We start from the raw sequence: 23941 nt of genomic DNA, 5'->3' as shown, positions 1-23941 counted from the left end.
ACTTAAGAAAAATAAATAGAAGAATGGGCAAAGTATATAAAGATTTATGGAAGAGGGTACCCCAGTGGCCAATAAATGTGTGAAAAGACAACCAAACTGATCTGTTCCAGGAAAACATAAAAGTAAAACAGTGAGTTTTTTACCCATAACACTGACAAAAATTATAAGTTTTATACCACAATGAGTTGGCATAGAGAAACAATATCCAAGAGAGAGTAAAATGGTACTTGATTATGAGAGCTGTTGGTACCATCTAAAGAATCTGAAATTGTGCACACCAGTGACCTCAACAACCCCCCACTTCGTCGTGTGCCTGGGGAGATTCTTGTACAAGCCCAGAAAGAGTCATGTACAGTAATAGCCATTTAAATGTTCTCATAATGAAAGTTTAGAAAAATAAAAATCCTAAGTGCCCAACAACAGGAAAATGGATAAATTGCCACGTATTTATAAAATAGAATAGTATGCCTCCATTAAAATGAATGTATTCTAGGTCTATATTTCAGTATGAATATATTTCTGAACAAAATATTGAGCAGAAGCCAATTAGAGAATATCTACAGTATGATTCAATTCATGCAAATTTTCAAAATCTAATGTGTAAAATAGAAACATGTACATCACTTATGGACACACACATAGCATTGCTCTTAAAACATGCATGGGAATAATATCCCTCCAGAAGTGGGATAATGATCAGATTTAGTGAGAGAGGAAGTAGAATGCAATTATGGGGAGAAACACAAAGTATATCAGTTGTAATGAAATGTTTTATTTCTTTTAAAAAATCAAAGGCAGATTGTCAAATCGATACTTCATGTGAAAACATGTATGGATATTACAGTTCACAATGTGAAACTGTGAAAAATGTTTGCAAAAAATATATGACAAAGGGGGTTAATATTGTTTTTCTATATGAATACTTGACATTCCATAACAAAATTACAAAATCACCCCTCTCAAAATCCAAATCTAGGTAAACTATCTAGGTAGGCAGCCTTGAAAGAAGGATACAATTTCCAATTGTATCCAACCTCCTTACTAATCAAAGAAACTTATACTCTAATGCAACACATCTTTTTTTCTTTTTCTTTTCAGAGTGGTAAAGAAGGAAAGGAATGATAAAATCAGCATTAGAGAGAATGGAGACAGACATGACCCAATGAAATGAACAGGATTAAAATCCCCCTGTAACCATTGGTAGGACAATACTGCATAAATCAAAGATGTTTTAAGAACATGTATCATTTGACTCACCAGTTCCATTTTCAGGAATTTATGCCAAGTGCAGCTGGGGCAGAAATCAGACTATTCTAAAAAGGATTTATTACAAGACAATTGAGAATATTAAAAACTGGAGACAACTTAAATGTCGTAAATTAGAAGCTTGAGTGAGTAGATTATGACAAAACATCAAAAAGTGATATAAAATTAGGACACCCGTTTATTCTCCTGAAAATACTTCCATGCTATAGGAAGTTTAAGATTCACAATACAAATAGTGTTCCTTTTTATAATATTTATAAATTTATATATGGTTTTACATATATGCACATATATGTGCACACACCCATATATATTTCCACAGAAAACAATCTAAAAAGAAAATACATGGACAAGTAGCAAACCATTGTGTTATTTCAGATGTGTGATTTAAAAAATTTTTTTTCTAACACTTGTACTGTGCTCATATATTACTCATGTATGAAAAAGAAAGCTAGTACAACACAGGAATGTGCTCTTCCTCTGAATCTTGAGGGTCAAGATTGGAGGGAAAAAGAAAATTATTGTTTGAAGATATAATTGCTTGCCTAAGAAAACCAAAGCAAATCAGTTAGAAAAGTACTAGAAATAGTAAGAGCAAACGGTGACTTATTAAAAAATAGGTATACAAATTTCATTGGCTTTCATAAATAACCGACAAGGAAACATAATAAAAAATATCACCAACAGCAACAAAATCTATTACATATTTAGGAATAGGTTTTCTAAGCCCAGTGGAAGCTACATGGAAACACACACACACACACACACCCATACTCACACATACATACACATTTCCCCACATATATCCTCTACGCATATAGCCATACCCAGAGAGAACTTTAAATGAGATTTTACTAAAAAAGATAGACATATTATATTCTTTTGAAAAAGATTTTTAAAATTTATTTAATTGAGAAAAAGAGAGAGACTGTTAGCATAAGTTCGGAGAGAGGGAGAAGCAAGCTCCGCACTGAGCAGGGAGCCCAACGTGGGGCTCAATTCCAGGAACTTGGGATCATGACATGAGCCAAAGGCAGATGCTTAACCAACTGAGTCACCCAGGTTCCCTGACGTATTATATTCTTAAATGGGAAGTTTAATATTATAAAGATATTTTGGGAGAACTAACATCAAAACACCTAGCACATCCCAACCAAAATCTCAGGATGATTTTGGGAAGTAGGACAGCTGTCATATTTACTCTAGAAGTATCCCTAATGAATAAATTCATGACTATATCAAAAAAAGGAGAAAAAGGGAGAGTGGCCTGTACTGTTAGAACATACTTCAGAAATATGAAAAAATGATGTGGCTGGGATTCAGAATAGAATAGAAAGCTCAGAAACCGACCTAATTAAATGTTAGAATTTAGTACCTATGTAAAAGATTTATTTCAAATCAATAGAAAAATGATTTAAAAAAAAAACTGGTATTAGGACAATTGATGAAACTTCAGAGAAAAGGCCATATCTCACAAGATAGGGTAAAATAAGCTCCAATTAGGGGCGCTTAGGTGACTCAGTTGGGTAAGCATCTGACTTTTTTTTTTTAAAGATTTTATTTATTTATTTGACAGAGAGAGATCACAAGTAGGCAGAGAGGCAGGCAGAGAGAGAGAGGAAGTGAAGCAGGCTCCCCGTCGAACAGAGAGCCCGATGTGGGGCTCGATCCCAGGACCCTGAGATCATGACCTGAGCCGAAGGCAGTGGCTTAACCCACTGAGCCACCCAGGCACCCCAGCATCTGACTTTTGATTTCATCTCAGGTCATGATCTCAGGGTCATGAGATCAAGCCCCGGGTCCAGCTCACACTGGGTGTGGAGTGTGCTTAAGATTCGGTCTCTCCCTCTCTCTCCCTCCACCCCCACACGCTCTCTCCCTTTCAAATAAATAAATAAATAAATGAAATAAATTCCAATTATTTTACTTAATTAAGAGTAAAGTTTGAAATCATAGATAATAGAATAAGGTCTAGGCATTTAGCTCATCTGAGGATTAGAAGGTCTTTGTAAGAAGGCTCACAAGAGCAGAATGTACAAAGAAAGAAATAGATTGGCAGAAGAGATAGGAAAACTTGAGCTTAGTAACAGAACACACCATGTTCACAGGTGGGTTCCCTGGGAAGCCAGCTCTGAGGTGAAGAGCGTGGGAGGTTTGTTAGTGGTGTTCTTGGGAATACCACATGTGCTGACAGGGTTGGGCAGGGAGAAGATGAGCCCTGTTGCATCTCAGTGAAGGCTACCCCACAGGGAACTCTGAAGCTGAGATGGTCTTTCAGAACTGTCCCACATTGCGGGGGCAGGGGAGGCTTTGCATCCTTGGATACGGGCTCCTCCAGGAGTGGAGCGTTTTAGTGGCTTAAAAAAATTCCATGCATTGTTTAACATTCATCCTTCCAAAAGGTGGAGCCTTCTTCTTGTTCTTCTGGATGAAGCCTGGATTTGGTCATTTCTAACAAACAGTTCATGGCGGGAGTGATGGCAAGATTAGGTTATGATGACCATCACAGCTTCTCTTTGGGCTTCCCTCTTGGAAGGAAGGAAAGCTGCCATGTTGTGAGGAGACTCAAGCAGGCCCATCGAGAGGGCCCCATGGTGAAAACCCAAGGCCTCCCGCTCACAGCCATTCTAGTGAGCCACCTCTATCAGCCAGTCCCCCGGTCAAGTCTTCCAATAATAGCAGCCCTGGTCGACATTTGAACTACAACCTCATCAGACACCCGCACTCAGCAGCTCCCAAATTCCTTAGTCACAGAAACTGCAAGATCGTAAATGTTGTTTTGAGCTCTCATGATTTGGAGTGATTTATTTCCGAGCATCAGACTGTTAGACCTGTGATCCTGGGCATGGCGGCTCTCTGCTCAACATTTCCCTGCAAGGGGGAGATCAAGCCCCACAGTCTTAAAAGAGAACTGGTTGGCTCATCACGGTGTCCATTCCAACACAAAGCCAAATGATAAACTGGTTTTAAAAAGACGTGTGCAATCGGAATATCATTCCCAGTGCTCCCAGCCCTCTCAGTAGTGTGGGTTTGCCAGGTCAGGGAGCAAGGGGGTAACTGACTTCTTGGCCCAAGACAGTTATTTCATGTCAACTGGGATGCAGATTCAGACCAAAGGGACCCCATTCAAACCAAACATTACCCCACTGGGCTTCTCGGAAAGTCGGGAACCATATGCTAGAACCCACCCACACTTTGCCTACACCCACACCCCTCTTCTCCTACTCCCATCTCCCCTTTCCTCCCTACGTCTCAGAATTCCTCCAGCTCCAAATTCTCCCCTCTCTGTCATGCAGAGCACTCCAGCTCTTCTCACTCTTACCTTATCTGAGGAGCGATCATACCCTGTCCTTCCAGGAGCTCCGCAGAACGAAGAGCCTGCCAACCTTACAGTATCCTCCAATCTCAGGGCGTAGTCGATTTCAGTTACGCATCTGACAAATGGCAGCCGGAGGGTCAATATCCTTCCTACTAATGTAATAGCTCCCCCTTGAACCTTTATTCATTTCTTTATTTTAAGGTTATTCATTGAGACCTGCAGGATATGGAAAGGCAGAGACAGAAAATAAGGAAATTAGGAGAAAACCTATTGTGCCTTATATTTTCTCTTTTTAGATTTTAGACATCTGTACATATGATGTTTCACCTAGCACCTAAAATCTAGTGTGAGTATGCTTAAACTGTAGATGCAACAATAAACACTTGGCACATCATTAAATTCACTATAACCCGAGCCTTTCCTGAATGCCACTGCTGTTCTCAAGCCAGTTACTGAGCATGTCTTTCCTACACATTCACATTAGAGAGAACTTCTCACTTGAATATGTATGTTGTGCCAGACATAGTGCTAAACGTTTCACATTGAGTGTGTCACTTCATCCTCTCAATGACCCTTGGAAGGAAGTACTACTATTATCCTCATTTTATGTACAGGAACACTGAGGTGTGGAGAGCTTAAATAACTCATGCAAGATTCTACAGCTAATGAAGAGTGGGTGGGATCTGAACCCATGCAGGGTCGCTGTGGAGCCGACTCCCTTACCCACAGGGCAGTGTAATCCCTCAAGTACATGGAAACCTTGCACAAAGAGGCCACGACAGGGAAGGAGAGTGTGCAGATACGACAGTGCTATTGCTCATCCGTAAAAAAAAAAGATGAGATCCTTGAAAGAAAAAAATGAGCAACAAACATAAACAGGCAATTTGTAATGGAAAAATACAAAGACACACATGTTCTTTGGGAATAAAGCAGCAGGCAGACAGGAGACGCTGAAGGGAAGGGCTCAAGCATTAGAGAAGGCTTTGCAGGGAACAGGCAATGAGCCAGCCCTTCTCTGTTTTATTTTCTTTTTCCAGTTGTTGTTTTTTGAAGATTTTATTTATTCAGTTGAGAGAGAGAGAGAGAGAGCACAAGCAGGGGGAGCAGCAGAGAGAGGGAGAAGGAGACTCCCCACTGAATTGGGAGCCTGATGCTGGGCTCAATCCCAGGACCTCAAGATCATGACCAGAGCTGAAGGCAGAGGCTTAATGACTCAGCTACCCAGGCGCTCCAGCCGTTCTGTGTTGTAAGCCGAGTGCTGCCTGGTGAAGACTGGGGGCCATTCAGAACAAGGGTAGTCCCTGAAGTGAGGGCTGACCGTTGATTGCTGTGGGACATCCCAGGTGTCCCTTCTCCCCAATGAGAGGCCACGGAGACTGATCCCCACACCTTTGCAGAAACCCACGGAGGATGGAGCCCTGAGGGCTGGTGGGGAGGACTGTCAGGCCTGTACCTGGCCTGTGCGATCTGGGTCAGGAGAGTAGCCGTGCTCTACTTAACTCCTTGCCCTGTCACCTACCTACTTTGTGACCCTGGACAAGTCACTTCCCTCCCTGTGCCTCAGTTTCCACATTGGTAAGGTGAGCTAATAACAACAATACCTACTTTGAGGATTCACTGGGCTAGTTCATTTGAAGCATTTAAAACAGTTACTGGCACAAAGTATCCAAAAATATTAACGAATATTTGAAATTCTATTTTCATTTAAAAGCTGTTTCAAAAAAGATGCAAAGTGTCACTCCTGTCCCCAGCAGTCCTTCTGCCGGAGCTCAGCTATCAGTAGAGAAGCTGAACCATGTTTAGCCCTCCTGGGCCTCTGTCTTCTGTCATTTCCTTTTATCAGAGAAGGAGCCAGTTTAATCTGAAACACCTCAGCTGTGCTTTAGCCAGTGACTGACTGGGTTGGCCTGGGGTGTTCATGGAGCCTCTGTTCTGGGAGGTCCAGCTCCCCTTCCACATCCACAGGGCCCGCTTCATGGCCAAAAATATGAAGAGACTGGCTCTGTGGGAGCCGGGGTGGGCACAGGTTAGGCCCAGAGGCAGCTCTAGTGGGGGGGTTCCTGGAGCCGAGGGGGAGGGGCGGCAGGGGGGCGGGGCTCGGGGGCAGCTTCCTCCCCCAAGCAGAGCAAGGCGTCTCGCACAAAGCAGCTCTCCCAGTGGCCTCCCAACGTCCTGACTGGTGACCACGTTCTGCCTGGACCAGTGCAAGGTGCCTCCCTGGAGGAGCCGTTTGACCTGGGGTATGTGGGCATTTGGAGCTGGTCTCCTCACAGCTGAGATGAAGGTACCCTTACATGTCCAAACAAGGCTCATTTTCCATCAAAACTCGCTTCACAGTGCCTGCTAGCAGGTTGTGGTGAACACCGTTGGTGCCTCCTCTCTTCACGACCGTCTGGGCTGCGGCCTCCATCTCAGAGACAAAACTTCCTCCATTGGGTCATCCAAATGGTTTCTCCCAGACGCTGCCGACCTCACAGGCCTGGTCTTGGTTTAACATCTCTTTAATATTCTCCTTGTAGGTCTTCCTCCCGATATAGCACCTGGGAGCAGGATAAGCTCTTTCAAGCCCTTCGTTTTTCTGGGGCAGGAGATCTGAGGCCCAGAAAAGTGAATGGTCAACCCAAGACCACCCGACAGAACCCCAACCAGAATCTAGGCATGCGGTCTCCCAGACCAGAGCTCCCTCTCCTGGGGGTCTTGGGGTCATTCCTTGAGTCTCCTTCATGATTTACTCCTTGCTGGCACTGGCTTTCAATACTCCCTCATCTTGCCTGGGAGAGGGGATTCTTGAACACGGCCCGCACACATAAGCACAGTGAGCATGGAATGAGGTGGGGAGCCAGTGTGGGGTCATTCATGAGGAGGTCAAGGCCAGTCCCCGAGCCAGCTGCCATGGCAGGGAGGTGGGCAGCAGCTGGCCTCAAACCAGGACATGGAGCTTTCAAGATGCTTTCATGGTCAGAGGCCAGCCGTCCTGGCTAGGAGAGGCTGAGGCTTGGGTACAGGGCCATAGCTAGGGTGACGTGGGGCCTTGGAACATCCTGCCTGGGTCCAGACCCTCACCCGCCTGTGCTCCCCATCCCGGGTCCAGTTTCATCTGTACCCTTGCCCTGACTAGGGGCTGAAAGACAGAAATGACATTAGGACTCAGAATTAAGGACTCAGCCAGATACTTGAAACCTTCAGTTCCCACCTTTCTTGGAGCCCATTCTTCTCTATTTCCTCCTTCTCCACTCCCTCCTCCACGGGGCACCAGGGCAGTGGGCGAGGAGCTTCCTGGGGCTACCAACCCTATGCTCCTCCATTCCCTCACAGTGTAGCTAGTGCAGGGGTCAGAGACAAGAGGCACATGGCCTGTCGGGGTCTCTGGGGGAAGCCGCTGCTCAGTGCAGAGCCAAAGGGGCAGGAAGGCAAGTCGACATTTCCAGAATAGAAGGTGTCTTTCTTGCTTCCCATTCACCCTGGGAAGGCTTCCTCCTGGCAGGCAGGCACCGGGCACAGGGCTTGGGGGTGGTGCCCTGCTGTCCTTGGCTTCTGAGCCGAGGCGGGAAGGGTGACAATAGGCATAGTGTTTCCCACACGTTGGGGGCCAGGGCCCGGCCTCCCCTCGACAAGGCGTAGTGTTCGTGGCCGCGCAGTGCTAGGTGGAAGCTCTTCTGTGATGTGACCGCAGGCAGGAGGCCAGCCCCTGAGAGCAAGACCCTCCTTTTCCTGCATCCCTGGGGCAGGATGGCAGCAGGCTTCCTGCAGCTCCCCCTTCCCCTGATTCATGGGGGCTGTGGTGAGCGTGTTCAGGAGTCCCCCAACCACGTGCAGCAGAACCACAACTGTACCCTACCCCTGAATCCAGACTGACCCCGACCTGTGGGCAGGCTGGTGAGGGAGGCGGGGGGTGGGGGGACTTGTGCATTTAAATGCACCCAACAGCTTGGCAAGACCCAGTGCACGGAAGATTCTGTATCGCGGTTCACAGGGAGCAGGCAGCAGAGGTGGGGAGGGAGCTCAGGTGGCCTGCCCCCCGTGAAGCTGGGGCTCACCTGTCATGGTGGGCCCTGTCCTGTGGCTGCAGAAGGAGGAAGGGCAGCACCCTGGTCTCCGGGACTCACAGGACCCCATGCTGCTCCTGGAGCATGGGGGACAGCAGCTGCTGGCAGCTCATTCTAGACACGTCCTGGAAAGCTGTCTCGACGTCCCACTTTTCCAAGCCTGGCCCTTGCCCAACCGTCCATGCACGCGTTCAGCACAACTGTGTGTGCCCAGCTCTGTGCTAGGGGTGGGGGCGGTACTGTAATGGGGGGGCGTGTCTCAGTCTGATGGAACAACAGTGAAACATGTCCTCTCTCTATTATCTATAAGCTATCATCTGTCTATCTGACGTGGTGAACAGAGCAGAGCATCTAGGCAGGTGGAGTAGTCCAGGGAAGCTTCCTGGGAGAAGGGGTACCTTAGCTCTGTCTTGAAGGAGATGGGGAGCTAGTCGGGTGCGGGCCCAAGGCCATGGGCCACGCATGGACGGATGCCGCACTGAGGAGGCAGGACTGGTGCCGCTTGGGGGTTGCCATCTGGAGAGCAGGGCCTGAGGGAAGAGGAAGGAGGGAAGCTGCGGAACTAAGTGGGGCTAGCCTCTGTGAGGGCCTTGGAGGGCCTTCTGGAATAGGATTCCCCAGGCTGAGACAAGTGGCCCACCTCAGGGTCCCTGGGGGCTTTTAGCGGGTGCCACTGGAGCCTCTCTGCTGACCGAGGAGCTCCGTCAGCAGCCTGCTGGGGTCCACGAATGGCTGCTCCTGCTGGGGGACCTGGGGATCACCCCCTGACTCCATGGGTCACTCAGGTGCCAAAGGCTGTTTTCCCAGGAGACAGGAAGGCTACCAGTGAGTCCTGAGGGTCGGAGCATTTGGGCAGGAAGGTGCCGGGCTGCTGGGTGGCCCGCCTGTCTCGTGGAAAAGGGCCCTTTGAGCTAAACCACAGCTGGCAGCATCTGTTTGCTGCGGGCTAAACCTCCGGGCTCCTTCCTGAATCCCAGCGCCATGATGGCAACCCATGGCCCAGCCAGCTAGAAAGAGGGGACTGACTATCCACGGAGGAGCCAGAGGCCGTGCGTCTTCAGTTTCTCTGCTGGGAGGAAGTGTCCCTTCCAGCAGAGCGTGTTGTCCTTAGGCGTAGCTAAGGGGCCGGATCGAGAGAGAAACAGAAATAACAATCCTTTCGTGCAACATTTACCACTCCCAAGAAGAGGCCTCCGAATGTTAAGAAGTGGTGTCTTCATAAAAATTAATATTTTTTGTAGGAGACTCTGTTGGTGCTTCCTTGAAACTCCAGAGAAGGAGGCTTTGCAAAGGAGAGACAAGGAGGAGAGGAGGGAGGGTGAGAGGAGGAGGGGCCGAGGAGGGGGCAGGACTCCCGGGGTCCCAGACCGTCTTATTTTTGTAGGTTTCACCCCAGAGTATATAAAAGAATTAAAATGTACCCACATCCCACATTAAATAGAATTATTTTGCTATAAAATACTTGGAAAGAATTTTTATAATTTTGCTTTTGAAATTATTTGGCTGAAGTTTACTCATTTAGTTTACAGTGGGCTCCAACTTCCCAGCCATCCTCGCATGTACGCAGGAATCTGTACGAGGCGAGAAAATAAAAGGTACAAATTGTTTTCGAATGGAAGGAAATTTTCACGAGTATCAAACTGAACAATTAATGATGTTTGAATGTATTCATTAAAATTTTATTATTTCCAATTTTGCTCTTTTGTGTTTTGGAGCAACTTCGTTTTTCCCAGGTTGCAATGTTTGAGGAGTAGAGCTCGTGGGTTGCAAATACTTTATAGGGTTGACTTTCCTGTGAAAGGGTTATAGTAAAGCAGTGCTGGAAGGGGTGAGGGAGACGGAGCTCACAGGCAGGAGGCTCGTCTCACCTGCCAGGCTGGGTCACTTTCTTCTGGATGCTCCTTCTTCCCACTGCCCTGCCTGCTAGGCCGGAGTCCACCCACCGGGACAGGCAAGAGCCAGGGCTGTGGGGGGGGGGGGGGGGGAAGAGCCCTGCCCAGGAGTCTGGGAGAGGAACCTTGGAAAACCTGTGGATCAACCTGTCACACCCCACTGTGGGCCTGGGGTTACAAGAAACTCATCCCAGGCAGGGTGACTTTGGAGGCCACCTGGGGCCTGGCCAGGAGGTGCCTGCACTTTGTAACCTGGATTCCTGGTAACTGGCCCTGGGGGCGCAGAGGAGAACAGAAAGCCACTTGATGGACTCCTGCTTTCAGTCACTACAGAGGTTTTATGATCTGAGAGGTGAACTGGGGAGCAGCCACAGACTATTTAATCTTGATACTAACACACTGAACGAAAATGCAGACAAACCGTTCGCATTTGGATTTTTTTATTTACCTTTCCAAACAAAAAAGAAATAAAACTCAGAGCCGACTTCAGGTAGTGGCGCTGGGATTTGTGTAGTCTTCCAGGCGGAGCTGGAGTGGTCCCTGCTCACCCACCCCCATCCCCTCAGCGCCCCCCTGCAAGCTTCCTGGAGGAAATCTTGCTGGGCTCAGCCGCGGTGACCCCACCACAGACAGGCGTCCTTGGGGTCTTAACCCCAGGAGCTGGAACTGAGGTCTGGAAGCCCTGCTGCGGGTCTGCGGGGGTGCAGACTGCTGTCCCCGACTTTCCCCACCCACCACAGGCCGGCTGGCTTTCCCTCCCTGGCGGAGCGCCGCTGGGGGAAGTCACATTAGCAAATGAGGTGTTGTGATGGATGGGGTCTCTTCTGGACGTCAGGATGATGAATGGGCTGCGGGAGTGGGCCTGACCACAGGATGGGGGGCCGGGCCGAGACCACACCCAGCAGAGCCCCGTCACGCAGGGACCGTGCTAATGTGTGGGAGAGACACACTGCCTGTTGAATGAATGGTCCGTTGATGAAAACTTCAGTATAAAGTCGGCACTGTGTGGGGGAGGCAGGGGAAGGCTGGATGCTGTCAACTGTTCTCTGAGGCACAAGCATATGATGAGGGAGATCCTGATTCTGTAGTCTCTCACAATTCTCTGAAGCATTCTCCCATTTTTCTAAGTTCTCTCCACGGGTGCTACTGACCGTCTGTTTAGCCAAGGTCAGGCTAGGCTCCATTATCAGTTAACCCCCAAATGTCCATGGTGGCATTAACGGTGCCTTGTTGCTCCTTTGTGTGGCAGAGTCCATGTGGGTGTTCCTGGTTAGCCTGTGACTTTTCTCCAGGTGGTGATTCAGAAATCACCAGCTTCTTCCATCTTGTGATTCCAACAACCCACGGGGCCTCGAGGCCTTCCTTTATGTCCAGTGATCGGTCCTGTATGGAAAAGACATGTTCCTCTTTGAAATCCCATAACAGGAAAGTGACCATTTCCATTCACCATTGGTGAGAATTAGTCACATAGCACAGAGGACACCTGGAAGAAAGGGGGGACCAGGGACAGTACCTCACTGGGCAGTTGATTCTCAGAAAAACAAAAATCTCTGTTCTACTGGAAAGGACAATGGAGAGTAAGGCTTCTCGTTGTCTACTCCTCAGAGGCGTTCATCCTTAGTCTCCTCATTGTCTAGACCTAACACACACTAACACACACAAACACACAACAGGCGCCCACACCCACACACAGTGCCATCGCTCTCGCTGCTTTGCATCTTTTAAATTATGTAATTCTCAGCAACACCCTATTTCACAGGTTCCAAGACTCATAATTTTTTTTTTATACCAAGCCTCTCTGAAATCAGAAATCAGAATATAGTCTGAAATCAGAATATAGTCAATGGCATCGTGTGATCCCTGTCAGGTAACCGTCATCGTGGCTACACATGGAAGACCTTCTTCTGACACTTTCTGGAAAGATCAAGAGAGTTCCAGCATCTAGAGATTTGGAAACTGATGCCCAGAGAGGTTTAGTAAACCTCACCTTTGGGGAGGTTTAGTAACTTCCCCAAAGTCACACAGCCAATGAGTGATGGAGTTGAGGCTTGAAGCCTGGCATTCCCCTCTCCTCTGCTTCCTGTGGATCGCAAGACTTGCTCCAAGAACCCTGCAATGTTTACCAACAACCATCTCCCAGGCCTCTCCTTGGGGGCTCAGAGGATTCCTGTCCCTCTGTGGAGAGTGAAGAGTATTTCTCCACATCCAAGATCAGAGTCCTAAAGTCAGCAGAAGCCAGGTCTTGGGTGATGGGACTCCAGTTACAAGGACATCTGTCGAAGCCAGGATGCCTGCTACATTCTTGCTGGTCTGATAATTTAATCTCTGAAAAAGCAACATATGGAACTGGCAGGATACAACAAATTCTGATCAACCAAGAGGCATGCGGTGGCAAAACAAGAGGATGGGGACCTAGGAAGGAAAGGACTTTATCATCCTGGCATTCCCAGTGTCACAGGAAGGGAGCGGTGGGCCAAAGCCGTTGTGAAGGGTGGACCACTAGATAGTTTTCAAATAGAGGAAATACAGTGGCCTGGAAAAGATGACTCAAAAGATCAATGTGGCCCCATGAAAAACTCAAAACCAGGAAGAAAAACAAAAACTATCACCCACAACAAACGAGGAATAAGATGGTGGGAAAACGATTTACCACCCCCCCCCCAAAAGATTTCCTCAGATCAGATGATGCAAAGCTTGTCAGGGTCACTACAGAATATGTCAGAGCTTAAAAGGGACATTGATGAGAGAGATGGCTGAACCGTCCCCTCTTGAAAACACTCCTACTGTCCTGGGGAGGTGAGCCTCTCTGGGCCCCGTGCACACGTCAGAGCAGCACCCTGATGCCCGCACAAGTGTGAGGAGATGCCAGGTGCGGGAGGGTGCACGTGGCTGACAGGTCTGGGGGGCTAGGTTTTGAAAGAAATTGACAGTGTCACCCCTGAATGAAAGGAGGCAAGATGAAAACCAGAAGTGGATGAAGGCTCTCCTGGTCATCAAGATGGAATTTGCCAGAGACAGCAAAGCCAGTGTCCAGCATTAGAGGGCACGGAGCAGGCTCTGCAGGCGTAACCAGAAGCAGGCATAACCCACCCCGTGTAGCGCACCAGATTCTGTGAGTCCTGTTTCCCTGCCCCCACAACCTTGCCCTTCATGCTCTAGATCTGTGCCATCGGCCAACTCACCGTGGGCACCGCTACGTGACCCACGGCCCAGTAGGAACTCCCCGGGAACCTTCTAGGTACCTTCATGTACAAACAGTGGGTGTGGGGGAGTTAGATCCCAGGGCATGAAGCTGGAGTTGATGAGTGCTCTCCACTTGCCCTCACAGACCAACAGCCCTGGGGTGCACTTTGCGAGGCTCGGTGGACGGGCCTGTGGAGCCCAGGGGCCCTCTGTACTAAAGGCCAACTCTCTCCCTCCCCCCACTTCACTTTCCCTTCATCGTGCTCTCTGGATACAGTCCTCAGTAAAATGCCTTTACTTGACCTTTGTCTCAGAAGATGCTTTTGACGGGGTTACTGAAAGTTTGGAAACTAGAATAAATCATCCTAGTCCTGTCTCCTTCACCCAACTTTTACAATATTTGGGTGCCTCTCATGCACGCACGTGATTTAACATATTTACCCTCGAGGGGTGCTCATTATTTTATAGCTTGGTTTTTTGACTTCACATTTTATCTAAGTCCCAACTACCCCCTGTTTTTGTTTTTTTAAATAATTACTGTTTTATTATGCACATTGTGTTCTATGGAGAGTTTGTACCACATCAACTTTGCCATTTCCCTGCATCTAGACCTTCAGATCACATCAGCTAGTATCCTGGTGAGGTTATCAGGTCTATAGATTTGAACATCTTTCTTTTATTTATTTATTTATCTATCTATTTATTTATTTATTTATTTGACAGAGAGAGAGAGAGAGAAAGTAGGCAGAGGGACAGGGAGAAGCAGACTCTCCACTGAGCAGGGAGCCCAATGCAGGGCTCAATCCCAAAACCCGGGGATCATGACCTGAGTCGAAGGTAGACGCTTAACTGTTCTGAGATTTGAACACCTGGATACAAACCAGTAAAATACATATTTTAACAGCCTATAGGAAAAAGCAAAGATGTCAAGGAGCCAGGGTCACTTTGTGAAGAGTGAGTAACAACAGACTGTCCATTCTCCCATTCGGCTTCGGTACCAGAGACTGGGGCGGGCCGGGGTGGGGGTGCTGTGGGATTTTCTATACTCCATTGTCTCAGCCCAGAACCATCTCTGGTCCTATTTTGTCTTTTTGTATTTTGTCACAATCACCGATGAAGCAACTCCAAGAGGGAAGAATAATGCCCCGAGTTAAAAGACTTAAGACTTGAATAGGTCTTGAGAAGTTAGAAGGATGGGTTACAACTCTGTGGGATGAAATGTTACATAAGGCGTTCCACTCCAAAAATCAACTGCATATGGACAGGATGGGGAAGCCCTGCCTTACTTAATAGTCGCTCATGTGAAACAGACCCAGAGACTATAGTTGACCTCAAGCTCAATGTGAATCTTCTGTGTGGTGTGGCTGCCAAGGAGACTAATAGAATCTTGGGCCACGTTAAGAGAAGTCTAATATTAAGACCAGGGGAGGGGGCGTTCCCACCAGGCTGATTAATCAGACCACACCGGGAACTTCGAGTCAAGTCCTCTAAGTCAGTTTCTCTGTGGAACACTGACTAATTCACTCCTTCATCAAGCATTTATCAAATGCCTACTGATTGTCCATCACGGCGCTGGGGCCAAAGTGCACATGGACGAAGGAGACACATTCCCTGTATGTCCAGAGCTCACGGGCTCATGCTACCCTGTGTTATGCAGTATTTTGCATAGCATGTCATGATTTATAAGGCAATCCTTATAAAGCAAATATATATTCAGTGAGCTGGGCTTGGGGTCTTTGAAATATTTTCAGGACTCACATACATGCTATATCCTGATACCAGAGTGGTCTTCATTTGAGGGAGAAAGTCAAAGCAGCAATGGCCACAATTCCCAAACTGTGGAAAGAGCCAGGATGCCCTTTGACAGATGAATGGATAAAGATGTGGTCCATATACACAATGGAATACTACTCAGCCATCAGAAAGGATGAATACCCAACTTTTGCATCAACATGGACGGGACTGGAGGAGATTATGCTGAGTGAAATAAGTCAAGCAGAGAGTCGATTATCACATGGTTTCACTTACTTCTGGAACATAAGAAATAGCACAGAAGACATTAGGAAAAGGAAAGGAAAAGGAAGTGGGGGGAAATCGGAGGGGGAGATGAACCATGAGAGACTATGGACTCTGAGAAACAAACTGAGGGTTTTTGAGGGGAGGAGGGGTGGGAGGAATGGGTGATCCTGATGGTGGGTATTAAAGAGGGCACGGATTGCATGGAGCACTGGGTGTACATAAACAATGAATCTTAGAACACTGAAAAAAAAAAAAAAGACAGTATGGACTCCATCTCTTCCACCTGCCCTCCCAAGCCCATCACATGTGGTTTTATGCCCTCATTCCCTTCATCCTGCCTTGTTTGTCCCAATTATCAGGCTGTATGTTCTTGTCACCTGGCTTGGAGCTGAATTGCCCTTAGAACTCCAGTGTGTGTTTACTCTGGTGGGTACACACTGGGTCTCAGAGGCCATCCTTTGATAATGCTTTCCTGTGTTGTAGAACCTGGATAGCTAAGAATGACATTTCCTAGATTCTCCAAAAGCTATGATTCTGGATGTAATTAGGTTTGGCCAATAGGCCATGGAATTTGGAAGGCAAAATTGTGACAAGGGCCATCTTCCCACTATTTCAGCTCTTGCTTTGGGCAAGTGTGATCAGGGCTGGCAATGTTCCAGCCTTCAGTGGCACCAATCGGGCTGGCCTACATGGTGCCTACTACCAAATAATCCCTACGCCACACTGCTGGGGGGTCCTAATCCCTGCTTCTCCCATCTGGGGACTGGCAAAGAAACGTAGTTTCCCACTCTGTGGGACCTATGAGGCTGAGGGGCAGGTATCCTCAGCAACTTGTTGACTAAGGAAAAAAGTGAAGCCTATGGAATTCAAATGACTTATCCAAGGTCACAGAATCAGACTGTGGCAGAGGTGGGTTACAAACCCAGCTTTCCAACAGCTTGTAATTTGCTCACTAAACCATGTTCGGAGAAACACATCCCATCACTTTCAGAATAGCACATCCAGAGGAGAACACCAAGGAAGTCTGCATGCCAACTCTCACAAGAAAGACTGAAGACAGTCTGGGGAGAATGGTAGACAGGAGAGTTGCCTTTGAATATTTAAAGGGGGTCCTGAAACAGATTTCATTTTCTTAAAAAATAGCCACAGCAATATTTCTGCTCCCACAGGCTCTTCCTGAACTTTACCCCTCCCCCATCAGGAAGCAGAGCCCATTTCCCCACCCTTGAACACGGGCAGGCCTCTGCGACTGCCTCACCAGAAGGAATGTGCCGACAGCAGTGTTGTGTAACTCCTGAGGTTGACCGGGAAGAGTCAGTACACTTTCTATCTGGCTCACCCGGAGAACCTAGCTGCCATATTGTGGGGAAGCCCAGCCCATCCGAGACTTGAAACATACAAGTTCATAGCTGACAGCCTCAGCTAAGGTCTTAGCCAATAGCCAGCACCAACTGTCAGACACATGAGCAAATGGACCTTGGGAAGATTCGAGCTTCCAGCCTTTGACCCAGCCCGACCAATGCCAGATAGACCTGTTTCCCCTGAGTCTTGCCAAAATTTCCGATCTGTAAACAAAATAAATGCTGCTTTTGTTTTAAGCCATGTTTTGTGTCACGGCCATAGATAGCCAGGACAGGTCCGCACGTTCAAGAGGAAGTCAATTTCTTCTACACAGTTGTTCATTCACTGGGTTAAGAATTTCTAGGTCGCTGCTGCCTCGCCCTGTTGGGTCCTGGCAGTTCAGAGGTCACTAAGACACTGCCTGTCACCTCAAGCTGCCTGCAGTTTTGTAGGGGAGATATATGGGCAATGAGGTCATTAGAATCTGCTGACTGCTAAAACCAGAGCTATGGGTAGAACACAACAGCAAGTTCAAGTAGCTCTCTTTTGGAGGCAAGTTAATGAAAGTTAATGAACACCATCCTGGCAGTGGCAAGCAACCTAAGAGACTTCAGAAAAAGAGGCAAGGTGTTTGGTGACAGTCTGGATGAGAGAGATGAGGGAGAAAGAAACAGATGACTGGAATTTCTAGCAAAGGAAACTGTCGTTGGCGGATATGAGGAACTTTGGAGGAAAAGTAATTTGGAAGGGGTTGATGAGTCTGTCTGTGGATTTGTTGATCATGAGATGTGTGTTTGCTAGAACGGTTTCAGCTATAGGTAACAGAATTCCTGACTAAAGGAGTAATGAGTTCAGCGGTCCCAGGGTCAGTTTGCTGGTTCAATAATCTAGTCCACGATGCAAGAGTCATCGGTACTTTTATTCCACCAACCTCAGTGCACTGGGTTAGACTTATAGTCACAAAGTGGCTCCTGGAGCTCTAGGCACTACCTCTACAGGCTAACTTCTAGCCAGCGAAGAGCAGAGTTTCTGTTTATGAGCCTATTTTAGTGGAGAGGAAAACTTTCCCCCAAACCCTTGGATCCTTTGATCAAAATGTCACAGGTCCTTGTCCTCAACAACAAGGGAGGCTGAGGAAACAGCCATGTGGGCTTTCGGCCCCTGTGTGGGAGGTGGGCTCTGACAGAGAGAAAGGGCAGAGGGAAGAGCGGCTGTTGGGGAGGTTTGAGCTAGGCTCCCTGTAGAAACGGCCCTCAGGTGGGGGTGGCCCTCAGGTGGGGATGGCAAGCAGTCACACACACAGGTTAGGAGAACATTCCATGTCAGAGATTTTAAAGGTAATGTTGCAACGTATGTTTTTCTAATATTTTATTAATGCTGTGCTAGGCACTTTACATAATTACTCATTAAGCTTCCTAATACCCTAGAGGAACTTGAATCCCAGGCAACCAGAGGCTCTTTGAAGCCACATGGTTCGGTTTTGTTCCTGTATGGAGCGTATGGAAAAGGTCTTTGAGGCTTCCAGCACTCCTGTGGGGCCTCTCCCACATCTTCGCGGAAGAGAGGAGTAGAAACAGCCTCTCTTGTGCCCGTGTCTGTAGGGGAGAACAGAGCCTGATTTTGTGGAATTCTGGAGGCAGATAAAGGGGAGCCTCAGAGTCTGGGGGAGGCGCTTAGGGACACAGCTCAGCCCTAGACATAGGAGGAGACCTGGAGCACAGATGCAAAGAAGGGTGACTCCCCGGGAATCCGGGGATCAGAGAAATAGTCAGGATGTTGAGCAGAGGGAGAAAGCAGACTGCCCCAGGACAGTACTGGTGTATCTGTCAGGGGACAGGCTATGTTAGGGCAATGGGTTGGATTTGTCCTATAACTCAGGTCCCTATCTGTGTGGCACGTGATGGGGAACCCGCTGCCCATTGTGTTGCAGGGAAGGTACTGGAGGACAGAGTGAAGGCAGAGAGCTTAAGAAGCAATCCCAGGGCATAGGGCCACAGAACATGACCTAGAGAAGTAGCCTCCGAGGCAGGACGACCTCAAAATGGACCTGGAGAATATCACAGAGTTCATCTGAGCTTGCCTGAGTCTGAGCCTTACTCTCACACCAGCTGAGGGTGCTTAGCCTGAAAGGTCCATTGCAAAACCCAGGGGTCCTGGGGGGCATTCAGGGTGAACACGTTGCCCTAGGGACAAGGGTTCCTGGGCCCGGACTAGCGTCTTGCCTGGATGTGGAGAGACAGAAGTGCCCCGCAACATCCCACCTCCATGTAACTGGCCCCTATCACCTTGTGGGGGAGCAGGACCATGTGGATGACTCAGACTGTTGCATACCCAACTGTTTCATTACCTGCCCTGGGAGTAAGAAGTTTTCCCAAAAAAGATGACAGAGTCCCACGGAGCCAAGCAGTTGGAAACAAGAGCGGAAGATGGTTGTGCTGAAGAATCTAACCGCAGGCTTTGAGGGAGTAGAAAACAAGCCTTTGTCATATTAAGATTTAGGGGCTCTTGGGCATGGCAGCACAACCACACTTACTGTTACCACTCCATGGTATGCACTCAATACCCATCCATTTGAGTTACAGCTACCTGCTGCCTCTATGACCTTGGGCCAGTCCCTTCCTCTTTGGGCCTCAATTTCTTCATCTGGAAAATGGGGGCAGTGACACTTGCTTTGTAAGATTGTTGTAAGGATGGAATATGACAGTGCATGGCTCCTTATGGAACACACACACACATCTTGTTCATTTTACTTCCTCTGCCACGAACAAAGTAGTGGCACAAAGTAGTAGGAGGCAAAGACCTGACCTGAAGGAGGTCCCAGTCTCATTCAGGGCACAATGTGAGACAGGTTGTGTGACATCTTTCTGCGTGAGAAATGACATTCCCTGAGAATCGGCTGAATGTGGGGCTGGAGCCTCCATTCCCGTTTTTCAGCTGGTGGGTTTTTTAAAAGCGAAGATGAGGTGAGGTCTGCTGTTCCTGCTTTGGCAGGGCTCCCCAAGCCTCTTTTTCCCCATCTCATAAATGGGTCTTTCTAAGCAGTGCCCGCTTTGCTCATTTGTTCCTGCCCCCATCTCTCCAGGTGTCCTTTAGGAGGGAAGCCAGTGAAACATGGCTATTGCAGCTGTCGAGGTCATACTGGAAATCCACCCCAAGAGATGAGAGAGAGGTCCAGAGAAGTCCGCCAGCGATAGGTTCCCTTCCACATGTGCTCTATAAATCGCTTGGAAGCTATTGCTGTTTCTGTGTGTCCAACTGTGGGTGCAAGACTTAGGAGAGGCAGGTGACAGCCAGGGCTTCCTGACCTGTCCCTAGTGGGAGAGGGGTGTCTGTGGGGCCTGCCAGTCTCTTGGGGGTATGCTGAGTTGAGTGGAGGTGAGGGGTCCTGAGGCTAGGCTAAGGAGGAGAAGCCATCCCACAAGCCCCTACACATTCAGCAGTAGGGAAAACCTATGGTCTGGTGTGGTGTCCCACTGGGAAGGGCAGCCCCGACCTGGGGACTAGGAGTGAGGATGGCTGACAATGGGCTCTGTTCTGGGTGAGGACAGGAGGGCTGGATTCCAAGGTTGCAGGGAAGGTGGAGGGGGGTGGCGGGCAGGAGACAGGGACCACTAGCTGCTTTGGCACCCAGCATCCCTTCCTCACGTCCCGCTTGGCCTTGGAAAGCAGTAGAGCTGGCCTCCCTCCCCAGCTGTTCCTCGTGCTCCAGATAAATTGTTTCCGCCTGAGCTGCCTCGTCCTCCCCCAGCCCTCTTCCTGTTGCAACACCTCAGTCCCGCAGTAAACACGGCCCTATCTGTCTCCACCACGTCCCTGGCTCCCTGCCGGCCACAGGCTCACCCTCCTCCAGCCCAGCCCCAGCCAGATGTGCCCGTGGCTTTCAAAGCTGTTCCCTTGACCCCTGAGGCAAAGCGCTCTAGGTCAAGGGATTGCCCCTGGCCCTCCCCACTCCTTCCATATTAACCCTGCCCCCCACCCCCCTACCATCTGACCGGGGCAGGAACTCAGAGGGTCCCAGGGCTGCTTTTCTAACTGCAGTTTTCTCTCTGGGCCGCAGCTCCTTAGCAGCCTCCGGAGACGCCAACAGTCTGCAACAAGACAAAGGACCCTTATCATGCCTTTCTCGTGTCCCCTGCACCGTGACTCCCAGATTCGCAGGGCTGGTCTCCACCACCAGGTGTTCAGGTCCTCCAAACGCTCCGAATCCTCCTGACTGAGGGAAGGTATTCCAGAAAGCCCTGCACATATGAGGTGCTCCAGACACGGTGCCTCGCCCCTCCCAGGCACTGCCGTCCTTTTGGGGTCTCCACATGGCCTCATCTTCCCCAGAGGGGTCACCTCTGTTCCTTCTTCCCTGGCCCTGGCCACTCCTGGGCTCCCTCTCAACCTGGCAACCATTCCCCCAGAGAGAAGAGAGCTTGTTCTTTCTTGGCCCCCAGGATTGCTGGAGGGCAGGTCCCCGTGTTGGGTAGGAAGGGGACAGGGCCCCTTTCTGGCCTGTGTAGGAGTCTTGAGATGTGGGTCCAGCCTTAGCATCAGGTCACAGTCCCATGGCTGCCCCAGCTTCCTTGGTAGACAGTGAGGGAGCCCATATCTGTGAGTTCAGATCATAGATGCAACCTCTCTTCTTCTTTCTCTCTCCCTCTCCCTTCTCTCTGGCTCTCTCTCTCTCTCTCTGTTTCTGCATCTCAGAATGCCTGTCTGTCCATCTGTCTGTCTCTCTTTCTCTGACACACACATACACACACCAGCATACTAGGAGAAAAGGTGGGGGGAGTATGACCCCAAACTTTTCTAAAAGTAGCATTTTCAACACACATTTGACACCCCTCGTTGTTAAGATCATGATGAAAAGACCGCCTGGGGAAACAGTGTGAAAAGAAAGATCCTTCTGCTGGAATTCAGTGGGAAACTGATTATCAGCCTGAGCACAAGGAGAAGACTTCCTCTCCAACACCAGGGGCTCCCCCCGGACTCGCCGACCCCCAGATTCGGAACTGGGCGAGGCTTCGGCTCCCACACCCAGTGTTCCGGAGCCCACCCCTGTTTCACCGCAGTTCCTCTGTAGCGTCTCAGACTCCGTCTCTGCAGCCCTGGAGATCTTCCCACAACTTGTCACTTTTCATTCCCTGCAAGTCCCAGGCTGTAGTTGCTGATTGGGGAGAAGGGTTTAGACATCATCCTCACTGTTGTCCTCGCTCTTTATGGGGTGTAAGTGAAGCCCAGAGGTCATAGTGGCTAATGACAGCCACGGGGATTTACTGAACGTTTTCTCTGTGACAGAGAGACCTTGGGCTCAGCGTTTCATAAGCATTCCCTCACTTAATCCTCCCGAAAAACTCCTGAAAAAAGTACTGTTACTCTCTCCACTTTACAGACGAGAAGACTGAGACTTGGTGCAGTCAAATGACCTATTCAAGTGTTAGAACAAAATGTTCAAAGTGTTAGAACAGAGATTCCAACCCAAGTTAGTGTGACTTCAAACTCCAATGCCTTAAATCATTAACTATATTGCCTCCAGGGTAGAAAAGGGATTTGGGGGAGCCATCTGTTAAAAAGCACAGAACAAATTCAGAGTGCCCTTGGCCCCAGGACCCAGGCTATATCCTCTGTTGTTCATCCTTCATAGTCAGGTCCTTAGTGAGCAATAGCTGTGACAGAGGCAGGGCCCGGTCTGGCCCAAAGGTCTCCTGCTTGCCTGGTCCTGGCCGCTGTTCCCTGCCAGCCCCGGCTCAGCGCTGGTCTGGCAGAATGTCTGAGCTGGAAGGAAGTGGAAGCTCATCTTGCTGGATGGCTTGCTGTGACCAGGTGATCTGGGAGTGGGTCTCATGCCAGACCAGCCCCTTTCTACCCTGGCTCCATGCTCGGAGCCTGCCCTGATGGGCCAAGCCATCCCAGGGTAATGACGTCAGCTCCCAGAGTAGCTTGGTGGTCAGGACTCGGCGACAAGTCCCAACAAGTCCTCTCAGAGGGGCTAAGATTAGCACAGGGACCTCAGCTCTGACTCACACGGGTGACCGGGGTCAGGCCAGCCTGGCCCCCATTACCACTCTCCTCTGATTCACCAGTGGAAAAAAATTGGTCCAAGACCTTTCCCTGGCTGCCAGCTCTCTCTCTGTGTGTCTGACTGCCTGGGCTCTGCAGCGTGGGACAGGGCCTCTGGCTTCCCTGTCCCTGTGCCTGGCCTACCATTGCTGATCAGGCACCCGGTTGGGGTTTGGAGAGTCCCTTTTTTTGGACTTACTCCCCAAATCTCTCATTTTACCCATCCCCCACCCCTGGTCTTCCCAACATCCAGTCAAAGGGCTTAAGGCTACAGACTGCTTCAGAGGGAAAACCCCAGGTCAGGAGGTGGCCTGCTGCAGCCAGCTCTGCCCACAGCCTGCCCAGAGATTTCACTGAACCTCGTGAGGTGTGAGCATAAGGGACATGCCATTCACACGCTTCTGGGCACCCTCACAATCTCGAGGCCATAGAGGAGTCAGCCACCTGTGAATTAACCGTGCTGGTACGCGCATGCGTGTGTGTGTATGTGTACACGTGTGTGTGTGCTTGTCCATGTGTAGACACCAAGAGCTCGGCGGTGTGCCCGCCTGAGTATCCCCTAGGGGTCCTTGGGCCCTGCCTTCAGCGATTCCCGATCGGGCTGGGCAGAACTCAAGCTCCCCATCTGTAAAGTGAACATTTGGACTCAGCCTATTAGCGTCCAAACCTGCTTGTCAGCTTTACCAGAACCAGCTACTTAAATGCATTACCTCCCGAACCCCACTTCCTCTTTTCATTTTTTTTTTTTTTTTAAGATTTTATTTGAGAGAGGGAGAGAGAAAGCACAACAGGAGGAGCGGCAGGCAGAGGGAGAAGCAGGATCCCCTCTG

Source organism: Mustela putorius, unplaced genomic scaffold, assembly GCF_011764305.1.
Source record: "Mustela putorius furo isolate JIRA1106 unplaced genomic scaffold, ASM1176430v1.1 tig00000281_pilon_pilon_pilon, whole genome shotgun sequence".
Classification (NCBI taxonomy): Eukaryota; Metazoa; Chordata; class Mammalia; order Carnivora; family Mustelidae; genus Mustela; species Mustela putorius.
Note: the sequence above shows the minus strand (reverse complement) of the source record.